The sequence below is a fragment of the Larus michahellis genome, chromosome 2, assembly GCF_964199755.1.
Source record: "Larus michahellis chromosome 2, bLarMic1.1, whole genome shotgun sequence".
NCBI classification, from domain to species: domain Eukaryota; kingdom Metazoa; phylum Chordata; class Aves; order Charadriiformes; family Laridae; genus Larus; species Larus michahellis.
This window is the reverse complement of record NC_133897.1, coordinates 156,657,125-156,665,552: the sequence shown is the minus strand read 5'-3', so window position 1 is coordinate 156,665,552 and position 8,428 is coordinate 156,657,125. Positions and strand designations below refer to the sequence as shown.

General features: G+C 50.7%; 1 long non-coding RNA gene across 1 annotated transcript; it reads right to left on the bottom strand.

Moving 5' to 3' along the window:
* Positions 1-2,572: 2,572 nt before the first annotated feature.
* LOC141738481 (uncharacterized) lies at positions 2,573-8,081 on the bottom strand. The gene is made up of 3 exons (XR_012585400.1): positions 7,933-8,081; positions 4,893-4,976; positions 2,573-4,436 (listed from the first exon to the last, which is right to left on the bottom strand). It is a non-coding gene; the product is annotated as an uncharacterized LOC141738481 (long non-coding RNA).
* Between the last annotated feature and the right edge of the window lie 347 nt (positions 8,082-8,428).

The window sequence follows — 8,428 nt, the reverse complement described above, 5'->3', positions numbered from 1 at the left end:
TCCGAGACTTAAAATTCAGCTGTTTATAATCATCTGTCACCTGTTCAAGGTTTCCTAACTCTCCTACACCACACACACTGCCTTAGACGATATGTATTTTCCAGACGCGTGATGAGACCTCCATCAGGCCCCATGTGTCATTCCCCTCCCACACCAGAGCTAACGTCCTTCCCATAATGGATATAGATACATAGATACACACAACACATCCCCTTCCAAAAAAGCTTCCCGAGCTTCTTCTCCATTAAGTTAACCTCAATTGTATTATCTGGAATTAATTTTGCTGCAGCACTTGTTGGACGTTCAACAGAAAGATGAGCGCTATAAGCTCTTACACAAGCTTCATGCTCAATGGAATAGCTGATCACTAAACTTGGATCTAGAAGCGTTTTCCTTCCTTGTGCTCCAGCTGGTGTACTCACAGTGGTCACGCTTTAAAAGCCAGCATCCTCTGCACAGCGCTCAACACCCTCCAGTAAATAGCACGGTATCTGCTGGGAAATGCTTTTTCTTGGCCACCCGCTCTGCCCCCAGACAACAGGGCTGGAGGACGAGGACTTACTGCTCCGCTGCAGCCGTCGGCAAAAAGCCTCATTCGAACCACCGCAGTGTTTCAAGCTACAGTATTCCTTCGGGACACAGGCTGCAAATTTAAGAACAAAACCTGCCCCACTAATATCAGTGGGAAAGTCGCCAGCAGCAGCTGCAGGGGCCAAATGAGCTGTTCTGGCAGCAGAAGAGGAGACTATTTTGCACTCTCAGGTTGATGCAGCTACTGTGTCCCACCTAGCCCAGGCAAACCCCTGGTGAGTTAGAAGTAGGAGAACCTTAAAATTAAATGCAAACTTAGGAGGACTCACTTATTTTTTGAAGCAGTATGGGTGGGAAATCACATAAGAGAACATAGCTCAGTAAAAAAAAGCAACTCCTGCTCCTGAGGACCTGCAACCTAAAGAACGGGCTGGGAGGGACTCAGCTGACAGACTCGTTCTTGAGGTTAATTGCTGAAATTTAACAATTTCCTGCCTGTGAGCTGAGCCAGAGTAACTGTTGCGGAGCACAGGCCCGACTCCAATGAAAAGCGAGGTAATCTGACCTCGTTTAATGAGCGGGGAGGCAGATTGCATCACCCCGCAGCTGGTACAGGCGAAGAGCAGGGAGGCACGACGTTCCGGCAGCTCTCCTCCTGCACCGGGACTTGTTAAACTCAGGCGAACGAGCATCTCGGCTGCCAAAAAACAGAAGGAAGGTCCTGCCCCGGGCCAGGTAATGCATTTTGGATCAGAGGGATAAAATTTTCTCCTGAACTGGCCTATAATTGTAATGTGGCAGCTCACATATCTTACCATGAGCCAAGGAAGGATGACAGGTAACTTTTTTTTCCCTTTAGGATTGATTTGCGGTGGCTGAGTAGAGCACCTAACTGCTTCTGCAGAGCTCGGAGGCTCTTAATGCACACCAGCTCTTGCCAACAAAAACCCCCAAATCGATGTTCCAGCCATGCAGGTGGCCTGCTTGGGCTTCTTCTCAATTATGAGCCTGCTGAGCTTGTGGAGTTATTCAGAGTCCTGCAGCCCGTATCCAAATTTTACTATGGCAGGGATTAATTATTTTTTCCATCGACCCCAAACACCTGAACCCCTGCCAATGTATAAAGGGGCCTTTTCATGACTTTGAGGGATTGTCAAGGCTTGTATCTCAATTTTTGGGAAAGGAACCTGTGATGCTCTCCAAAAAATGCTTCACACCATCATCCAAGTGTTGAGATGAGCAACTCAGCACAAGGCTGCGTAATTGCAGTATTAGCCCCAATTGAGAGACACGACTTCTCTTTTGAATGGGAAGGTCCTCAAAGCAGCAAGTTGCATTATTTCCTGCAGTTCTAATTATATTTTAAAATTTAATAATCAAGCCACTAGATCTGTATTTATAAAGACAGATCTGGTATTACTTAGATCTTCCTTCTATTTTACAAGAACAAGACTGCCTCTTTCCCAGCTAGAACTCGGAAAAGAGTTAACTGCAGCCAAAGAAATAGGGACTTAAACTCTGAATTTATTCCTTCTGTTGCAGGTACCACTGTTGTGCCCTTTCCTTGCAGCTGCCAGCTCTGGGCTGATGAAAAACACCCTGGAGAGTAGGACTCTTGGGCTATTTCTAGGCTGCTTCCCCTTTTCCAGCATCTTCTAGGAGCTGGGCTCCCATTGCCTGCACAAAGACTAAAAGATCCTGAAGATGTAGCAGCCACACATTGTCATTTCGGCACAGTGTGTGCTGAAAATCCCCTCCTTGTAATAACAGTGATGCTGCTGTGACTCCTTGGCACTTTCTCTTCAAATCCACTTGCTTCCTGGAAAAATCAGGCACGCTCTACTCCATGCCTGGCCAAGAAAGTCCAGATGCTTTATTGCTTCTTTCCCTTGCTGCGTTTAGTTTGTTAATGCTTTCATGTGAAAACAGTGTGACACATGGGAACCCTAAGTCGATACGCTATTTATTTCTTCTGTAAAGTCACTTCTCGGTGCGAGAGTTAAAGGTTACAACCAGTGAATGGCTGCTGACTCCAGGGGTTACTCTTATAAAGCAAACCAACACTGATTTTTATTTCTGTTTATCTGAAGCTTGCAGAACACTACACACCATGTAAACATCACAAGGCAGCGAGGGGGAAGTTGAAAGCAAGGACTGACCACTGTGATTATGTCTGCACACAGCACAGGGAAGCACAAAAAAGCGGATTGAAAACTGTGGTTGCTGAGCCACAAAGTCTTTGCCTCTACTGGAGCAATACCAAGCCTGCGGGAGATGAAGCCAAAGCCCCCAAGATATGTCTTCGTAATACCTACTGGAAGGGAAAATCTCACATGTGCAGTGGTCTTCAGCAGAAAACGTTCCTCTTTCTTGCAACTGTTCATAAAAAAAGGAAAGGGTTATAAAAATAACTTACTTTTATGTATTTAGATTAAGAGCGTTGGCGTTAAGGTTGCCTGTGGGCAGTGATAGGCAGGGCAAGGGAAAGGAGCCAACCTGGTCTGATGCCTCCTACCTGCTCCTCTAAAAGGTCCTGGGCATGAGAGGTGGCCCAGTGAGCTCACCACTGCAGCTGTGCCCTTCTCAGCACTTTTTCGGAGTGAAGGGGAGAATTTGTCACCTATTCCGGGACACCTAAATCACTGCAGTCTCGGATCTCAAAATTATGGGTAGCTTCTCCATAACAAAAAGGCCTGGTACACTGGCATCTTTCCCTGAGATTGCCAGTGCCAAGTACTCAAGGATCACAACTTAGCCTTAAAAAACATAATATTCCCTTTTGATTGTCTTCTTAACCAAAGCACAGGGTATTTTGCATTTTTTGAGCCACGGGAGCCCAGCTGTCAGGGCTGCAAATGTGCATTCCAGGTTTAAACCGAAAGCTGAGCTTCTCACCCCAAAACTATGCTCCAGATATTGGTGCTGTCAAAAGAAAGCCAGCTATCACAAGACTTACGATAAAAATCAGAAAGCTGGTGACTGCCCTTCCAGCAAAGCATTCTTTGTGGCTATGTGTAGCCAGTTGAATCTCAGCTATGTGGTTTTAGAGACAGAAATTAGTACCTCCAGCTGCACGACAACAAGCCTTAACTATATGAACTCAAGAAGTCGGCTCCACCAGTGTCCCTGCTCACCAGCACCCGCGCTGGCCCGATGCACAGCCCAACAGAGGACAGAAGTACATGCACAGCTTCCATCAGATGCTCAAGAAACAGCAAATGAAGCTGAAAGAGTGGTGGTGCTTATAGTCATAGATGTGAGAGATAAAGAATAGATGGCGTTGGGTAGAAAATGGCAAAAAGACCAGTCATTACAATACTTCTCTCCTGGTCTGAGTTCAAGCACACGGGCCAAGTGGCCCTGTTCAATTAAAGATGCATTTGGGAGAGGTCCCACACGAAGCCGCAACGCTATTCCTGGCCACACTCCGGGTGAGCTACGCTGGCAAGGAATGTGTGCTTCAGGAATGCAGCTGGACGGGCTGTGTTTAGGAAAAGTTGTGTATCCTACCAACAGGGAGGAGGATCGGAACTCTCTAATAACCACGCTCCTCCCTCCACGGGGGTTTTTATGCAGCAAATCACCCCGCTGCCCTTTGCAGCCTGCTCCTGCGGCTCAGCCGGGCGCCGGCCACCCACGAGACCAAGCCACCCCGGAGCAGCTTCGTACGGCCTGCCCGTCAGGCAGGGATGCTCCCTGCATCCCGCCGAGGCTGCCAGGGTGGTGTTGAGGTAAGCAAAATGTAGAACAACCCAGGCTGGAGCTTGCCGCAGACACGGAGGCGAGCATCCCGAGAAACTCCCCTGGGCTCTTCATTGAGACCGAGCGGTCGAAGCTCCGGCTCTTGTGGAAAGCAGCTGCTGGTGCAGGAGAGGGCTTGCTCGCATATGGAAAAATGAGCTGTTCTGTAAAACAGGTAGTTCTGGGTTAGAAACACGTAAGGTCAGCTAAAGGGCACCTTCAAATCCAGCCAGGAACAACTTCCCGGGCTGCTTCCTCTGCGGTGGTTTCTATAGCATGACCATAAAATCTGCATTTGCTTAATGACCGGTGAGACAAACAACTACTTTCAGAGCCCGCAAGGGAGGGCAGATGTGCTGTGTGGTCCAACAGCAAGGGGTTACCTTCAGATTTCCTCCCCCGTGGTGTTGATGGGAGGCCTGGAGCGGGCAGCATGCCCAATGGGCAGGGCTGTTACCCCCTGGCACCTCCCCAGACCTCGCCTGAGGCCACCTCTCACCTTCGGAAACTGCCCTGCCTGGGGACGGCTCTTCACCCGATGGAAACAGCTGCTTTCTGCAGGCTGCTGCGGGGACAGAAGGACAGAAATTTCACTCTGTTCCCTCCGCCTGTGTCCCTACCTTCCCTTCCAGGAACATCCGTCCTCTGCAGCAGGCTCTACCCTTGGACTGCATCATTCTTCCACCTCTGAAGGCTCCAAACCCCTTTAGAGACAGGAAAATTAAGATGCAAGGAGGCTGCAAAAGGGAGTACTCAGGGTTAAACATCAGTGGGTGAAAGAAGGCAGAATTTGGGTCTCCAAGCTGGGCCCCCTGAGACTGCAGGCACCCAGGCAGCGATGTTTGTGTCACAGGGGGCCACAAAAGCCACAGAAAACACCGCAGTACCAGTAACAAACTTCAGACCCATTATAAGAGCCACAGCCATGATGTGCCACAAGGACAGAAGAGACGAAAGCTATGGCCACTATGTGATGTCCCTGGGGTAATTATAAGACCTCACTGATTATTCTAGGAGGTCAGCCATGACCTGTACTACAAAGCCAGGCCAAGCCAACCCCACTGCTGACTTGATCTTTGCGGGTGCGATACCCTCAGAATGTAGGGCATTTCGGTGCCTTTTGCTTTCCCCATCGCTGGCGGTGCAGCACACACACCAACGTGGACCTCGGGGAGGCCCCGGAGCTGGTCTAGCTCTGGGCTTGGTGCGTTGCTGTCCCACAGAGAAACCTGTGTCCTGCAGGACTGTCGCCACAGCCGGCTCAGGCGCCGCTGGCCGCTTGCCCACCGTAGCTCTGGACTCCTGCTCTTCTCCATTGTGGAACTGAATGTCAAGTACTAACAACTCCTGGCTGCAAAATCCTGGGCTTAACCCAGCGGGCGGGAGGCGGAGACACCCTTTGACATGGAAAATATATATTTTCTGTGAAATCAAATCCCCAAGCCTGCCGCCAGCTACATCGTGCACAATTTAATACAAGCCAGAAGTAATTCCCGGATATACTTCCAAATTGACAAGGCAGGAGTCCCTCGGGCTGCTCCTCTTTTCAGTCGGTTTGCTGGCATTAATTCACTGCCAGCCTCTGTCCTCCTTTAGAGCTACCTATGGCGCGGGGAGGAGGGAGGATGGGCTGGCCCATGGCGTGCAACGTACGTGGAAGTTGGCTCGCAGACAACACCCCGCTGTTTGTCTTTTGTGCACGGGGAACTGCCAGTACTGTTGCGGCTTTCTCCTCTCTATTATCTGTCCTAACCACATCACCCCGCGTTTAGGGGTACGTTCCTGCTAACCGAGGCAAAGCCCGGGCGTCATTTTGCTTTTTCTATTTTCACACCAAGCCCGCTTGCAGGTATTTGCCCAGGAAACTATGTTATTCCTCTCCCTCCCGTTTCAGTGCAGAGCAGGCTTCTCCCTGGGGAGATCAAGTAACTCGCCCAAGGTCAGGCAGCAGCTGGTGAGACCAAATCCACTCTTGGGGCCAGTCTCCTGGCTTAAGTCCCCGCGAGTGATTTACACAAACGGCCCTCTCACCCCAACATCAGCAGCCAAGACCCCATCCAGAGGGTTAAAATCTTGGGCTTGGGCTTTCAAAGCCAACACAGAAAAAGTCTGGCACCCTGATCCTGCCAGGAGATGCTTCCCTCGGCCTTTCAGCATCCTTAACTGGGTGGTCTCGTACTGCCGGAGCCCGGCAGCGAGTCGTTGGAGTATGCACCTCGCAACTCCCTCGCCACATCCAGTGCTGGAACCTCCTTCCAAAGGTGAGTCATGGCCCAGCACCTCCCCACGGGCTGCGTGACTTGCTGCCAGAGGAGAGGCTGGCTCCCGCACCTCCTTGGATGCCGGCTACCTCCTTGATGAGTACATACGGTCTAATGGTCACGGGACAGGCAGGCAGGAACTGCCGTGATTTCATTGCAGCCATGACCTGATTCACCCTTCATCACATCACTTACTCTGTCTCTCTGTAGAGCGAGGGTCATGAGACTTGCCTGCCTGGTATGAGGATTAATTCCCACCAGCTAATGCTTTAAAGATGAGAAGAACAGCGTACATTGCTGGGTGTCACTGTTATTGCTGTTAGACTTGCGCTCTGCCCACCTCCAACCAGGCTCTGGTAATGCACAGGCAGGAGTCCACAGTGAGAGGCATTTATGTCATCGGCATTTGTGTGACATCCCTCTCCCAGGAGGATCCCAAAGGATCCTAGCATGCTCTAGTGACAGATTGTATGGGGTTTTTTTGTGTATGATTGGACTCGATGATCTCAAAGGTCCTTTCCAACCATGAAGATTCTATGATTCTATGAATTCACTGTTGGGTGCCTTGAGGGACCCACATCCACCAGGCAGTCACCGGGAGGCTGCTGGGCAAGGGCAGGAGTGTCCCCTCCCATGCCCAGGGCCAAAGGAAGACCTGATACACGGTAGAGCTACTGAATTTTTGGGAAGATAAGGCTCTACAGGACACCTGTGAGCATCCAAACAGGAGAAATAGAGAGTCTCAGGGAAAAACCGTGTCCCCTAAACCATCTCTGTAAAGCTCGTGCCAGTGAGCCAAGCTTATTTCTGGCATTTGCTCTCGCCCAGTGAGTTGCTGCTTTCAGGGAACAGAGGTGTAGGAAAATAAAGCTTGGGCCACACCAGGACTGAAGTTAGATGCTTGAAGTTAGATGCCCTTCACCATCACTGCGTGGCTTTGCCAGATGGCAAACCCTCCCACAGCAGCGTGAGACACAGCACACTGACTCAGCCACTGGCATGCCCAGCTGGGGATGATGGAGGCTACCAGGGCTGTCTCCCTAAGGAAATATCCAGCTGGATCATTTTTTGGGTAAGAAGGACACATTTGCTTCTGAGGTTTGAGAGCACAGGCTGCCACAGACAAACACAGGCTCCTCGCCTCTCCCCACGGGATGGTGGGAGCACATCTGGGATGGCCTGAGTCTGTGGCGTGGGCAGGATCCCATAAGAAGTGACAAATGAGGGTTTGTTGCCCAGAGTCTCCTCTGAAAGAGGGTTCCTGGCTTTATCCCCATGCGGGAAATACATCCCGCAGATGTTGACATTGCGGGATTGACATCCCGCGAGATTGACATCCCGCAATGCAGACATTGATGATACAATTACCATATTGATAATTCTCCCAACATCCACTTACCTGTGGGAACCTGAGTGAGTCATGGCCCAAAGTCAAGCACCTGTTGCCTTTCTGTAAACCAGCGCTGCCGGGTTTTGTTACGCACTGTCCGATGCAGCACGCTTCACCCGCAGCCTCGGTGCCCATTTTCACTGCCAGGGTTGACTTCCACTGTTAGCTTTGCCCTACAGTATTTATACGTGCTGACCACAAGCCTCCACAGGTCAAAGTCCAGAGACTGCTGGAATAAAGTCCTCACCACCTCGCAGGAATGTGCCCACCCCCAGCTACACCCCATGGCCTCTCAGCAAGGTCACCCTGTACTCAAGTCGTCCACAAAAATTCAGTTTTTCCTTTCAAAACTGTGCTGTGGCGGATTCCCCTTGGCTCCAGCCAGCTGCGGGCGATGGCAGAGCCACCCTGCCTGGCTCCTGCGTGCCCCGAGATAATACTCAGCATGAGGGGCCCACGCTCGGAGGGGTTCAAGGCTGGGGAGGTGGGCTTGTGTGCAGGAGCT